This window comes from Cervus elaphus, chromosome 24, assembly GCF_910594005.1.
Source record: "Cervus elaphus chromosome 24, mCerEla1.1, whole genome shotgun sequence".
Taxonomy (NCBI): Eukaryota; Metazoa; Chordata; class Mammalia; order Artiodactyla; family Cervidae; genus Cervus; species Cervus elaphus.
In genome coordinates this window covers 12,164,743-12,180,870 of record NC_057838.1, presented here as the reverse complement: position 1 = coordinate 12,180,870, position 16,128 = coordinate 12,164,743, and the positions used below count along the sequence as shown (strand labels likewise).

The 16,128-nt window shown below is 36.3% G+C and overlaps 1 pseudogene; it reads left to right on the top strand.

The window, feature by feature from the left end:
* The first annotated feature begins 716 nt into the window (after window positions 1-716).
* LOC122683200 lies at window positions 717-9,233 on the top strand (annotated as a pseudogene).
* Window positions 9,234-16,128: the final 6,895 nt, after the last annotated feature.

The following is a 16,128-nucleotide window of genomic DNA, read 5'->3' as shown; positions in this document are numbered from 1 at the left end:
ACCAACAACTAGGAGCACTTATATGCATTTTTTTTTTCCCAAAAGCACCCAGTAAAATGTTTGAAAAAACAATGTCACTATTAGAAAGTTGGCTTTGCACTTAATTCCTTGAAACATAATTCCTTTTTGAAAACTGCTTTGGAGATTATTTATAAGGAATATATATATATATTTTAAAGAACAGTGGGCATCATTATTCTACAATTAACCAAGGAAAATATATCTTGGCTAAAAAAAATTATCTAGGCTTCCCTGGTGGCTCAGTGCTAAAGAATCTTCCTGCAATGTAAGAGATCTGGGTCTGATCCTTGGCTTGGGAAGATGCCCTGGAGAAGGAAATGGCAGCCCACTCTGGTATTCTTGCCTGGAGAATTCCATGAACAGAGGAGGCTGACAGGCTACCTTCCATGCAAAGAGTTGGACAAAACTGAGCAACTAACTTATAAGACTTTATTGAAAATTAATTTTGGGTCTTTTAAAAAATGAAGTCAATCAGCTATCAAAATACACACACACACACACACACACACACACATATATACATGTATACACACACACACACACACACACACACGTCATGGAGGGGGTTATAGTCTCCTCTTTTGTTGGAAATGCCCAACCTCCTACTACATAGGTATCATATGATACTTTATTGAAGAAATCAATGGACATCGTGATGTAACAAAATTCAGCAAACATATTTTGGCTATGGAAACATGGTGGAGAGTAAGAACACTAACTTTAGTATCAGGAGCCATGAGTTTTCTTTCACACTATGCCATTATGTTCTTCTTTAGCCTTAAACAGTTTCCCCTGTTTTTGCAAGTAGTTTACCTAGGTAAATTGCAGTGTGTTTTCAATTTCTGTGACTCTGGCCAAACCAGTGCATTTATTGCCATAAATATTGTTATATTTGTTTCTACTTAAATTAGGATGGGGAATACATGTAAATCCATGGTTGATTCACGTCAATGTATGGCAAAAACCACTACAATATTGTAAAGTAATTAGCCTCTAACGAATAAAAATAAATGGAAAAAAAAAAAAAAAAAGAAGTAAGGCAGGAAGGCTTATGAGACCACAGTCCACCTTTCAAAACCTTTCCATTACTGGTAAACAACTTAGAAGATGTCTTTCTGAGATGAAAATGCCTTTTTGAATTGGACTGAAAGAATATGGACTCTGCACTTTTTTTTTTTTTTTTTTTTAAAGCACTGCTTACTATTAGGCTAGTCTTTGGATTTAATATGATGAGAAATGGCAAGGTGACCCAACATACCATTTCTTGGTCATCTGTTTTCTTTTTTGTTTGTTTGCTTTATTTATTTTTATATTGGTTGCATGGGATCTTTTTTGCTGTGTAGGAGACCTTTAGTTGTGCATGTGAACACCTGGTTATTGCATGCATGCTAGATCTATTTCCCTGACCAGAGATTGAACCTGGGACCCCTGCAGTCATTATTCAGAGTCTTAGCCACTGGACTAACAAGGAAGCCCCTACCTCTGCTATTGAGGGCTTTGAGAACATGTTTGAAATGCATGAAACTTCCATAAGTACATTTTGCCAGTACATTTTACCTGGTTGTTGTGAAATTAATCCCTGAACCTGTCAAAAGTCAAACCATATCTCAACTAGTTTCTGATCAACGATAAGGCCCATGTATAATTTCTTCTGTTTTCATTTTACTTTACCATTGAAGATTGAGAATCTATATTGCTCTCTCTCTCCAGGGTTTAAATCACTCTGTCTTTAGAGTTGCAATCTGGAACTTTCCCAGTAAAGATCTGGGAACTCCTTTTTACAACTTATTTCTTGGACAACTTTCACTGTGTTAGACCTAAATTCTGCTCTGTTTTTCATTTTGTGCTTCTCCAGAGCTTGGGGGGCTAGACTAGACACATGTAGGAGTTCTAAAGCAAGCTCTCTACCTAGCACTGTAGCTATTTAAGTAGAGACTGCATGACCATGCAATGAGCAATTGTGAGTAAATTTCAAGCTTTTATGAGATTGGGAATGAAGCCTTTGTCAGTACATGATCATTATTTGATCTGAATCTAGCTTTCATTCCAGAGTTGAAGGAAGGGTTCAAGACATTTTCATGATGACACTTCAGCCAAATTCATATCCCTTATAGTTCTTTAGATCATTTTATATACTTATACAGATTGTCTTTGGCACCTGACGTCACAAATAGCACTATAGTACCTGCAGCTATGTAGCACTACTCTAACATTGGAGTACCCACAATGGTGTGGTTACTCACTTAGAGCCAGACATTCTGGAGTGTGAGGTCAAATGGGCCTTAGGAAGCATACCTCCAAACAAAGCTAGTGAAGGTGATGGGATTCCAGCTGAGCTATTTCAAATTCAAAAAGAGGATGCTGTAAAAATGCTACACTCATTATATCAGTAAATTTGGAAAAGTCATCAGTGGCCACAGATTGGGGAAAGGCAGTTTTCAGCCCAATTCCAAAGAAGAACAATGCAAAAGAATGTTCAAGTTACTATGCATCTCCAGATATTTCACATGCTATCAAGATAATGCTAAAAATCCTTCAAGGGAAGCTTCAACAATACATGAACCAAGAACTCCCAGATGCCCACCATGGATTTAGGGAAGGCAGAGGAAACAGAAATCAAATTGCCAATATCCGTTGGATCATAGAGAAAGCAAGGGAATTCCAGAAGAATATCTACTTCTTCTTCATTGACTTGCTAAAGACTTGGACTGTGAGGATTACAACAAACTGTGGAAAATTCTTCAAGAGATTGGAATACCAGACAACCTTACCTGCCTCCTAAGAAACCTGTCTGTATGCAGGTCAAGAAGCAACAGTTAGAACCAGACATGGAAAAACGAACTGGTTCAAAATTGGGAAAGGAATATGACAAGGCTGTATACTGTCACCCTGTTAATTTAACTTCTATGCAAAGTACATCATGCAAAATGCCAGGCTGGGTGAATCACAACCTGGAATCACGATTGCCAGGAGAAATATCAACAACCTCAGATGTGCAGATGATACCACCCTAATAGCAGAAAGTGAAGAGAAACTAAAGAGCTTCTTGATTAAGGTGAAAGAGGAGAGTGAAAAAGCTGGCTTAGAACTCAACATCTAAAAACTGAGATCATGGCATCCAGTCCCCTCATTTCATGGCAAATAGATGGATAACAAATAGAAACAGTGGCAGATTTTATTTTCTTGGGCTACAAAATCACTGTGGATTGTGACAGCTGTCATGAAATTAAGATGATTGCTCCTTGGAAGAAAAGCCATGACAAATCTAGACAGTGTATTAAAAAGCAGAGACATCACTTTGCTGACAAATGTCCATGTAGTCAAAGCTATGATTTTTCCAGTAGTCATGTATGGATGTGAAAGTTGAACCATAAAGAAGGAAGACTGAGAGTTGAAAAATTGATGTTTTTGAATTGTGGTATTGGATAAAACTCTTGAGTGTCCCTTGGACAGCAAAGGGATCAAACTAGTCATTTCTAAAGGAAATCAACCCTTAATATTCATTGGAGGAGCTGGTGCTGAAGCTTTAATACTTTGACCACCTGATGCAAACAGCCAACTCATTGGAAAAGACTCTGATGCTGGGAAAGACTGAGGGCAGGAGGAGAAGGGGACGACAGAGGATGAGATGGTTGGATGGCATCACTGACTCAAAGGACATGAATTTGAACAAACTCCAGGAGATAGTGAAGGACAGGGAAGCCTGGAACGCTGCAGTCCATGGGGTCACAAAGAGTTGGACACAACTTAGCAACTGAACAACAATAACTACAGTGAAGCTGGAATTGTCCATGTGATTTCAGTTTCCTTAACCTCTTTTCTTTCATAATACATGCCGCTCAGAATGATCACATTCTCTGGGGTCAATGCAGAGTTATGTACAATTCATTTATTTTTCTTATTACTTAAAGCATATTTGAACATGGTATGTGAGTGCGATTCTATCTATAAATATTTCTTTTTCATATATACAGGAGTATTTTTTGAGTTGAATTGAAGTACTTTTTTTTTTATAATATAATTGCAAATATCTGTATTTTTTTCTTTCAGTAGATCATTTGTAATGAGCCTTACAATTGGTAGGAATACACTTCATGCCACTTTTGCTGTAAAACAATACATTAAATACAAGAGTGCTGGCTCACAATTTAATGGTTTGGCCTCTTCTTTCCCTTTGGTAAATGGCATTCTCATTCCCTGGCTTATATTTCCTTGCTATAAATTTTGAATGTCATTGCTTATTTTATCCTATCCCATAATGAATGTTATAAAATTATATTTAATTGATTTAAATAAATGTATTTTCCCATCTCAAGTATACTTGAATAATCAAATTATTTCCATCACCATCACGTTAATCTAACTCCAGAATTGGCACAAAAGAACTACTGTAAATTTCACCTGGTATGAGGTGTCAGTGTTATAATAGGGTTCATAACTATCACTTGTTTCAATGGTGGCTGAGTGATAAAGAACCAGCTTGCCAAACAGGAGATATGCGTTCAGTCTCTGTTTTGGGAAGATTCCCTAAAGAAAGAAATGGCAACTCACTCCAGTATTGCCTGAGAAATCCCATGGACAGAGGAGTCTGGTGGGCTCCAGTCCTTGGGGTCACAGAATGGTCAGATACAGTTCAGTGACTAAACAGCAATTACCACTTAAAATATATCTGAAAACAATATTTTAAAATTCTGATTTCATAAGTAGATTAAAAACAAATTATTATAACAAAATTTAAATATCTGATAAATACCCACATACATCTCAATGTATATAATACTAAATATTCATACTCAGTAATAAACCCATATGTTTTCCAATACTTACATTCATGTGATTCTCTGCTTTCTTTTTTTTTTTTTTTCCTTCTTTAATAGTGTTTCATGCCTTCATGCAGACTCAAGGAGGAATTTGAAATTAAAGATGAGTGATCTAAAAGTTCTCTTCTGATGTTTAGCCACTTTACTTGATATCATTGGGTTGTTGGCAAGATCTGCTAATGATAGCAAAATACTCCTGAGATCCTATTAGACACAGCTAAGAAACTTTAAAGAATTTGCCTACAAACAAAATACATGATCCTACTTCTAAGGTTCATACAAAGGTACCATTTATAAACCAACAAAGACATTTATAGCTGAGCCAGTTGGCATTTTAAAATCTTACCCTTTACTTCTTTCTTGCTGAACTAACTGCTGTCTGAAGCTCTAGCATTGACCTATGTCAGATATGTTCATAGGTGAGATTTTTTTCCCAGAATATCATAGACTGTATATCACAGACTCTCAGGTTTAAATGGGTGACATAAATGATATTATTATTCCTCACCTTTAACTATCTGACATTAAAATGTATCTTTTTCAGCATATAGAACATCAATAAAGATAGATTTAAATACAATATTACCAATTTATAAGTAGAAATATTTTGGTGTCTTTTTTCCTTACTGACATATATTTAAACTAGTAAGAAGAATAATAAAATTGGGTAGAATTAGAATAATTAAGCAATTCAAATATACATCCCAAATTGTCTCCACTTTATATCACAAATGAAAAATGTTCTTGGGATACTGAACAATTTTTAAAAGCTTACCTGTTAGAAAGTACATATTAACTGTATTTCCTGGTGGCTCAGTTGTTAAAGAATCTGCCTGCAATGCGGGAGACCTGGTTCGATCCCTGAGTTGGGAAGACCCCCTGGAGAAGTGAATGGCTACCCACTCCACTATGCTGGCCTGGAGAATTCCATGGGGTCACAAGGAGTCAGACACGACTGTGCAACTTTCAATTTTCAATTTCAGTTATCCATTTTTCCAATGTTTAATATTCCATACCATTTCCAAATTTCCCACAACCCTTAATAATTGTGTTGAAAATATTTGTTAGGAATGATTTTTCTCCTTTAAAAATATTTCCATTAGAATTTATTCCTAGACAGAGTAGTGTGCACCAAGTAAAAATAAAAACATAAATTTCTTCATAGATAAATCAAAACAATTTTATTATGTAAATCATCTCTCATTTTTACCTTGTGTGTATACCCTTTTCTGATCTGTTAGAGGATCATACCTCAGAATAACAAAATACAGTGAACCAGCTCCACTTTGTTTGCTCATAACTATAATTTTCAGTTTTTAATTAATACTTACCGGAGTATAGGGCTTCCCTGGTGACTCAGATGGTAAAGAATCTGCCTGTAATGCGGGAGACCCGGGTTTGATCCCTGGGTTGGGAAGATCCCCGGAGGAAGGGAATGGCAACCCACTCCAGTATTCTTACCTAGAGAATTCCCTGGACAGAAGAGCCTGGTGGTCTACAGCCTATGGGGTCGCACAGAGTCGGACATGGTTGAATGACTAGCACACACACACACACAGAAGAGTATGTGTTCATTTTTTCTAAAGATTTATTTTTTTGTGTGAATAATTTTTAAAACCTTTATTGAATCTGTTACAATATTGCTTTTATTTTTTTTAATATATTTTGTTTTTTTTGGCTGCATGACATATGAAGTCTTAGCTCCTCAACATTGGCCGAATCCCCAAACCCTCTGTAACCTCTGGACTGTTAGGGACGTCTCTGTTGTGTTCCTTTTGAATAGTTAAAAAATAAAGCTCTTTATCCATTGATCTTTGAAGGTAAGGCATACTTTTGCATAGTACACTATACTGTACTTATGTTCTCTCTTGTCTTTGCTTTGGGACATTTGTGTCCCCAGATTTCTCATTCTATTAGTAATTCAGTAGTCTATAACCAGGAATGAAGGAAGATGGATCTTATGAAAACGTGGGAGAAGAAAACATGGGAGAAGAAAACATGAGAATGCATGTAGTGGAAATAGGAAGAAGTGGAAAGACCGTTCCTATTGTGGATGGACACCCTGCTGTTGTTCGGGAATGAAATTTAAGTTTTGAGGGCATTGAGCAGGAACACTCTTCATGACTTTGTGTTAACAGATGCACATTCATAGGCAGTAAGTGTCCAACAAATATTTCTTGAGTGAGAGAACTTGTAATAGATACTTCAGTGGATTTTATCTGTGCTTGTGTTAGTCTGAGTATGAATTGATATGCATGAATGTATAGTATGTTGTCTATCTTTGTATCTTTCAGACTTTTCTGCTCTTTACATTAAATTTTTACTTTAAGACTTTTGAAAATAAAGCTGTCCACTGCTTGAAAATTCCTTGTATACTGAAAAACTTTGCAAAGGTTTTTATTTTTTATTTTTTTTACCCAAGGTTATAGAAGCTTTACATTTACTAAGCACGACTACATTAAATTCAATATGAAACAATTTTAAAGAATAAAAAACTTTGATTAACAAACACTATAATTATCTTGAAAGTAAAAAGACCCCATAACATACTTGTTCCTAGAGGCAATTAAATATTTTAATACTTACTCCATAAGGTGTGCCAAAACTATTAAACTGGAGTTCAGCTTCTTTTCAAATGTTAATTTCTGTTTCTCTTGAAGTAGAGAGTAATGATAAACAGAATAGGAGAGAAAAAAAACACTTGAATTCCTCCTAGGTTTATGGTCTGGGGAATCAGGCATATGCACCCGTGGTGTATAGCAATTCATCAAGCATCTACTTATCACCTAATAGGTTTCACACACCACAGACATCATGCCAAGCACTATAGTGAGTGAGGAAACACAGCTGAATAGCTTGTATTCTGGTTGGTACTAATTACATTGTGTGAGCAGTGACTTATATATTTTCCTAAACTCACTGCTTATGATGAATATCTTTCGACCATGTCTTTATTTCCAAAGTTAGAGCAGAGTGTTCAAACATAAATTCTCATGGAAAGGGGAATAACTCTCACTTGTGTGTGGCACATCCCAGCTTACGAGGTGCATTTGAGAATTAAAATTTGTAACCTCACACACAGAGGAAGGCTTGGAAACATGAGACACTGAAAGACTTAGCAGAGTCATATGGAGTTGGAAAGCAGGGGAAAATCCATGTTTTATGTAGAAAGCCTAGTGTTTTTTCAGTTAATGACATATCAAATGTTTCCCAAGAGATATTCATAGGTGACAAGTTCTAGATGTTAGAAGAGGGGAAACTCATCACAGAGGAAGTGAGCAAGAACTGAAGCACGTGCCAGGCCACAGTGGCAAGGACACACTCCGCAGTTCCAGGGACTGCTGTGCTTATGTTCTAAAGAATTCAGACTCTAATGCTTTCATGATTAACAGGCATCATTCTTTGTTCCTTTCTAGGTAGCTCAGGACCCAGGAAGGTATATGTTGCTAAACAGATCTCTTGACATCTCCAAACAGTGTGACTAAATTTGCTCTCTTGGGCTCACACAGAATCCACACTTGCAGAGAATACTCTTCATTTTTTTTTTATTGTTGTTGTTCATTTTCTTATTTACTGTGTTGGCCAGTCTGCTCCTTGTCATCACCATCTCCCTCAGCCCCACACTTTCAGCTCCCATGTACTTCTTTCTCACTCACTTGTCCTTCATAGATGCCTCCTACACGTCCGTCACCACCCCTAAATTGATCACTGACCCGCTGTACCAGAGGAGAACGATCTCCTGGAGTGGCTGCCTGACTCAGCTCTTTCTGGAACAATTCCTGGGAGGATCAGAGGTTACCATCCTCACTGTCATGGCCTGTGACCGATACGTGGCCATCTGCAAGCCTCTGCACCACACGACGATCATGCAACAGGGGCTCTGCCAACTCCTGGTGGTGGTGGACTGAGTCAGAGGAATCCTGCATGCCGCCATGCAGATTCTTTTCACAGTAGACTTGACCTTCTGTGGTCTCAACACCATTGACCATTTCATGTGTGATTCCTTCTCACTGTTGCATCTTGCTTACAGCAATACCTATAGGCTTGGAACGGCAGTGGCAGCTAACACCAGGGGCATGTGCTTGCTCGTTTTTTCATGCTCCTCCTACATAATCATCCTGAGCTCCCTGAAATCATGGGAGCTTCCTTCATGGCTCTGAAGGAAGGTGCAAAGCCCTCTCTAAATGTAGTTCCCACTTTACAGTAGCAGTGTTCCATTTTGTCTGTTGTATATTCACCTGCATGCGTCCTGTGACCACTTACCCTGAGGATAAGTGGCTGACTATGTTCTTTGCAGTCTTCACCTCCATGTTAAATCCTATCGTATACACAGTGAGAAACAGAGAGGTGAAAAATGCCATGAGGAGTTTGCTAAGAATGATCATGACTTAGGCTGTTCACAATGACAAGAAGAGAAAGATTTATATACATAGGTAAGATTATACCCGTTATAAATTGTGATAGAAAGTAAAAATATGGCTGATTCATGTCAATGTATGGCAAAACCCACTGCAATGTTGTGAAGTAATTAGCCTCCAACTAATAAAAATAATTGAAAAAAAAATAAAAAATAATATGCTAAAAAAAAAAAAAAGAAAGTAAAAATAAAATTGTAGATCATTGACAGAAAGGGCCAGATACTAATATTTGTTGATTATTTAATATTGTTTGGATATATTTTAGGTGTTATTATAAGTTTTAAAATACTTTCTGAGTGCTCAGCTGCTTCACTCATGTCTGACTCTTTGCGACCCCATGGACTGTATCCCACCAGGCTCCTCTGTCCATAGGATTCTCCAGGCAAGAACACTGGAGTGGTTGTCATGCCCTCCTCCAGGGAAATCTTCCTGATCCAGTGATAGAACCAGGGTCTCTTAAGTCTCCTGCTTTGCAGGCAGATTCTTTGCGACTGAGTCACTAGGGAACCCCAATATAATTTCTAGGACCGTTCAATGTTCTTGTCCAAAGATTCATGTTAGGAATTGAAATGAGCAAAAATAAACCCCTAGTTTGAGAACTGTAGAATGTTTTTCTCAAGAGCCTGACACCTACTGTACTAAATTCATATTTATTACTTGGGCAACATTGGCTTTTCCACAGGACATTGACCTCAGAAGTATTTTTGCCTAGCCTGTAGTAAGGCAAATAAGGGATAGAAATTCCTGGGTAGATACACAGGGAAGCGACAGTTAGTGAATGACTCACAAATGAAAATTTCTTTTTTACTATGATTTTACCAAAAGAAAAAAGAGAGGCCATCACAAAAGGATGAAAGAATAATTCGCCATCTGTTTTTTTGGCACAAACAAAAAAAAAAATAAGCCGGAAGTTTTCAGGTTAGTCTTCATTTGCTCTCTATTCTTGAATATCCTTAGGTGTCTGTGCTATGTTTAGGTGCATAGATAAGAAAATTATCTGCAGTCTTAATGAGTCACTGTCCTTCAAGTAGATGGTGTCAGTAGGTTGCAGCCTTGTCTCACATGTATTAATAGCAGTATATTTCAGCATTGCATTTTTTTCCTTTTTGAAAGTTCAAATTATGCCACTTTACTTTTACAAAAGAACAACACTAACATGGTAACATAATTTTTTTAAGCAAAATCCCCTTCAGTTTTCCTTGCTGTTGTTGAAAAAGAGAATTAGTGTTGATCTTCATAAAAGCAAAGTGGTTAAGGTGAACTTTCAGGAAAGTTGGGGATGCCTGCAATGCTCCTCTCTGCATCTAGAAGACAGCAGGTCATCTTACATTTTTACATCGTTCTTTATAAATCAGAGCTTCTCTAACTACGACACACCAACTCATGTGTCTTCTCACAAATGTTACTGTGTGAAACTCAGTGTTCAACTGGAGCTGTTTCTTCCATAATTTGAGTGCACAGCAATGGTAGAGCTTTGTACTGGGGTGACTGTGTTTACTAAGATGTACAAGGCTGTCTCCAAGATGGATGAATATATGATGGAAAAAAGAGAGCCTCTTCAACACATTCCCTTACCCCATATACAAAATAAACCTAAAATAAATTAAAGACCTACATGTAGGATTGGCCACTATAATACTCCTAGAGGAAAACTTAGAAAAAAAACACAACCTTAAAATGCTAGCTGATTTGCTGTCTGATTAAAAAGCCATCTAATTCAGGGAATTCCCTGGAGATCCAGGGCTTAAGATTCTTTACTTCCACTGCAAATGTTCTGGGATCTAAGATCCCATGGGCCATGTTCCATGGCCAAAAACAGGAAAAAGAAAAAAAAAGCTGTATAAAGGCTGTATAATTCAGTGGCTTCTTTTTGGTTGTTGTTTGTTTGTTTTATTTGCATATAATTGCTTTCCCATGTGTTAGTTTCTGCAGCGCAACAAAGTGAATCAGCTATCCGTATCTATATATCCCCTCACCCTTGAGACTCCCTCTCACCCCCTGCCCCATCCCATGCTCTAGGTCATCACAGAGCACCAATGAACTCCCAAGCTATACAGCTGCAGGAAACAGGTCTTACCTCAAACAGTTCTTTGGAGCATCAGAGGTCATCCTTCTTGTGGTCTTGGCCTGTGATCACTACATATCCATCTGAAGACCCCTCTGCACTATGTGGCCATCAGGAGACACCACACATTCTGCCTCCTCAAGGGGATGTGTTGGGCGGTGGGTTTCTCCACTGGGTTGGACAGACCCCAGTCACTTTCTGTCTCCCGTTCTGTGACCCCAACATCAGGAATCATGCCACATTTGACATTTCCCCCTGGTACAACTTGCCTGTATTAACACTTTTCTTGCTGGTCTCTTAGTTGTTGCCAGTAGTGGAACAATCCTTGTGATTAGTTTTGTAATGTGGCTGGTATCCTATGTGGTTATCCTGAGCTCCATGAGGACTCACAGTTCTGCAGGGAGGAAAAAAGACCTGTCTACCTATAGCTTTCACATCACAGCTGTCTTGTTCTCTGTGTCCTGTAGTTTTATCTGCAACCAGTAGCTCCTTTTCCCACAGATAAAGCCATAGAAGCTTTCTGTATTCTTGTTACTCCCACATTAAACCCTATTATCTACACAGAAACAAATATAAAAGTCAAAAATATCATTAGAGTGCTAGTAAATGGAATGTGACTTAGGGAAATAAATGACCCAATATGAAGATTTTATTTCTCTCATGATCTTTGCATTTTCATATTTTATTATTATAAAGTCATTCCCACACATATCATCTGACACTAACAGCTCCTCTGCAAGGTAGGTATTATGATTATCTTCATTTCACAGATGATGAGGAATAAATTTCAAAAAAGATAAGTAATCTATCCAATTTCAGAGACAGAATTGGTATTCAGATCTGCATCCTTCTAAATACCAAATTTTATCCTTTTCAACCATTTAAAAGGGTATCAGAGAAATGACAGAATTCTAGTAGGACCTCTCTTGTTTCATAGTAATTAAAAAGTTTTCCATAGTAATTACATACTTTCATAATTGCCTGTGTATAGAAGCAATTGGTTCTCAGAAAGTTATATGGCCTACTGGTATCTAAGATGGTGTGGAATATAAAACAGAAAGAAGACACTTACCAATATCCTCTTAATGTATTCTGAGCACAACTGATATTGAAAATTATATTGGATTTATTATTCTCTTGGGAAACATTAGAGATTATAAAAATTATCAAACTTATGGGAAAAAAAAGTTGAGATATTTTCAAATGGTCACAACAACATTACAAAATTAAAGTTTAATATTCTTATTTACAGAAAAGATGGCAGTTCAGAAAGATTATATAATTAAATCATAGAATATAGAAGTCAGCATAGGATTCAAAAATTTAATTCCACATCTTCTGATCTTTCATTATACAGAATTCCTGGGACTTGGTATATAATTATGATTTTGTATATAAAAATCCCTTTGATTACATGCCATAGGAAGTGACCCTTCATTAACTTAACAATTATTTGTAAAATTAAATGCAAGTTTTCTCTAAAGCACACAGTAAAACATATTTTTAAAAGTTTTGTTATAGAAAGATGGCTTTATACTTAGTTTCTTTAATCTGAAATCCTCTTTGAAATCTGTTTTAAGAGATTATTTATAAGGAATATGTATACTAAAAAAAAATCATGCTACATTTAACCAAGGAAAGTACTTCTTGACTAAACAATGTACCTATGTTATGTGACTTTATTGCAATTAATTTAAACTATTTTCAAAAATAAATTCTGCTATCAAAATTTAAATGCATAAATATTTCACAGATATGTTTATATTCTTGTTTGTTAGAAAAATCCAGCCTCCTACTATATGGGTGCCACATACTTAATTAAATAAATCAATATACATCATGATGTGAAAATGTTTAGCAAGCATATTATGCTAAGGACAACATGATGATGAGCAACAGAACTAGTGTCAGGACCAGGAACATGAGCTTTATTTCTTACTCTGCCATCATGTTTTTCCTTAGCCTTAAACAGTTTTCCCGATTTCTATGAGTAATTTACCAAGGTAAATTGCAATGATGTTCCAAAATTGTGTTGTCCTGGCAAAGTCAATGCACTTATCAACATAAATATTGTTATATTTTCTTCTACTTCAATTAGAATTAAAACTGGAAGGCTTATGAGACCACAGTCCACCTCCCAAAATCTTTCCATTCCTGGTAAACAACTTAAGAGATGTCCTTCTGGAATGAAAAATTCCTTGGATTGGATTAAAACAATACGAGGTCTGCCCTTGGGTGCTTTGTTATGTTGAGAATGTATTTCTCTACATATTGGAATGCATGGAGCTGTCATAACAACACTTTGACAGGTACCTGGTTCTTGTTAAATTTATCCCTGAATCTATCAAATGTCTGACTACATCTCATCTAGTTTCTGATCAACAGTGGTAAGATCCAGTGTAAATTTTCCTGCTTCCATTCTAGTTAACCCTTCAAGTTTGAGAATCTGTGTGGCTGTCTTTTCAGGGTTCTAAAAAACTTTCTTTTGGGATTTATATTTTGGAAACAAATTTTTCTGGTGTAGAGCCAGGAACTCCTCTTTTGATAAATTATTTTCATATACATCCCTTACCTAAATCTGTTCTACTTCCATTCCGTGCTTCTCTAGGCCCTCAGGAGTTTGGCTAGACAGGTGTAGAAATTCTAAAGCAATCTCTCTTCCTAGCATGTAGCTATTTAAGTAGACGCTGCCTGACACTCAATGAGCCACTGTGAATGGATTTCAATCTTTACGAGGTTGTGAATAATGACTGTGTCAGTACATGCTAAATCTCTGATCTGATTCTGTCTTTCATTCCAGAGTTGGAAAAAATGTTCAAGACATTTTCACAGTGACACTTCAGAGAAATCCATATCACTTATAGCTCTTTAGATAGTTTCAGACTCTCATTCAAGCTGTCTTTGGCATCTGCCATCACAGGTAGCATTAAAACACTCTAATTGAAGTGTCCACTTAAGCTAGGGTTGTCCATGTGATTTCAATTCTTTTTTAATTTCTTTTTCATGACACATGCTGCTCACAGTGACACATTCTCTGGAGTTAATCAAGAGTTATGTATAATGTATTTTCCTTCTTATTAACACAAAAATATTTGAACATGGTGTGTGAGTGTGACTCCATATAGGGATACTTCTGAGTGTGACTGAATTACATTTATTTAGCAAATAATTTCAAATACTGATATTTATTTCCTTCAGTAGATAATTGAATTGGGCCTTACAGTGGTGGTAACATAATGTGTCAAACCACTTAAAATAATAAATTTAAGATAAGGGTCCTCACCCAGAATTTAATGGCCTGGCCTCTTATTTCTCCTTGGCAGATGGCAATTTTATTCCTTGTATTTTCTTGTTATAAATTGTGAATATTATTGCCTAATTTTTCTATTTCATATGAATATTAAAGTTAATTTTAAATAAGTGAAATACATGTATTTTCCCATCTAAGTATAACTAAATAATAGAATTATTTTCATCATTATCATGTTAATCTAATTTCAGAATTCACACAAGAAACAACTATTTTGAAGAGGTACTGAAAACTTCACCTGAAGTGCCAATATTATAATAGTGTTAATAGTTAACACTTAAGATATAATTAAAAACAACATTTTATAATGATTTGTATAATGGGTAGATTAAAAAACAAATTATTATAATAGAATTTAAATATGAGATTTACCCACCTGAATGTTTAATTTATACACTAGTAAATATTCAGTCTTATTATAAAGCTCATATATTTTGAAATACCTAAGTTCATAAGTGGTCAACAATTTTTTTTTTTTTTGTCTCATCATATTATTTTGTCTTAATGTAGACTCAAAGAGGAGTTCAGAATTAAATATAAGTGACATAAAAGTTATTCTCAGTTCAGTTTACCTCATGACAAAATTGAGTTGTTGGAAAGGTCTGCTATTGATGATGGAATACCCTTGAGGTCCTATTAGCCACAGATAAGAAACTTTACAGAAAATGCCCACAATAGGATATGTGATAATGCTTTTAAGGTTCATCAAAATGTACCATTTATAAACCAACAAAGACACTCATTATAGCTGGGATAGTTGGCATTTTCAAATCTTGCAAGTTATTTCTTGGTGAGCTAACAGAAATTGGGCGTGGACATATCAGACACATGCATAGGTGAGACTTTTTTCCCAAGGAAATCACATAATCAGAGACTTTCAGATTTAAACTGATTTTACAAATCATATCCTCACCTATCTGACATTAAATTGTGTCTTTCTCAGCATAGAGTACATCAAGAAAAATATATTCAAGTACAATGCTACTAATTTATGTGGTGGTGGTTTAGTCACTAAGTTGTGTCCGACTTCTGCGACCCCAAGGATTATAGCCTGCCAGGCTTCTCTGCCCTTGGGATTCTCCAGGCAAAATTACTGGAGTGGGTTGCCATTTGTAGAAATATTTTGAAGTCTTTTCTTCTTTACCGATACTTATTTAATGTGATGTGAACAGCCACCTCCTTGGAAAAGACCCTGATGACGAGAAAGATTGAAGGCAGAAGGAGAAAAGGGCAGTAAGAGAATGAGATAGTTGGATGGCATCACCGACTAAATGGACATGATCTTGGGCAAACTCCAGGAGTTAGTGAGGGACAGGAAGGCCTGACTTGCTGTGGTCCATGGGATTGCATAGTCGGACTTGACTCAGAGACTGAACAACAAAAACATGTATTTAAATTAGTAAGAAGAGTAGAAATATTAATTAGAAGTAAATTATAATAATTAAACAATTCACATTTGCATCCAAATTGTCTCCACTTTAAAAATGTTTCTAT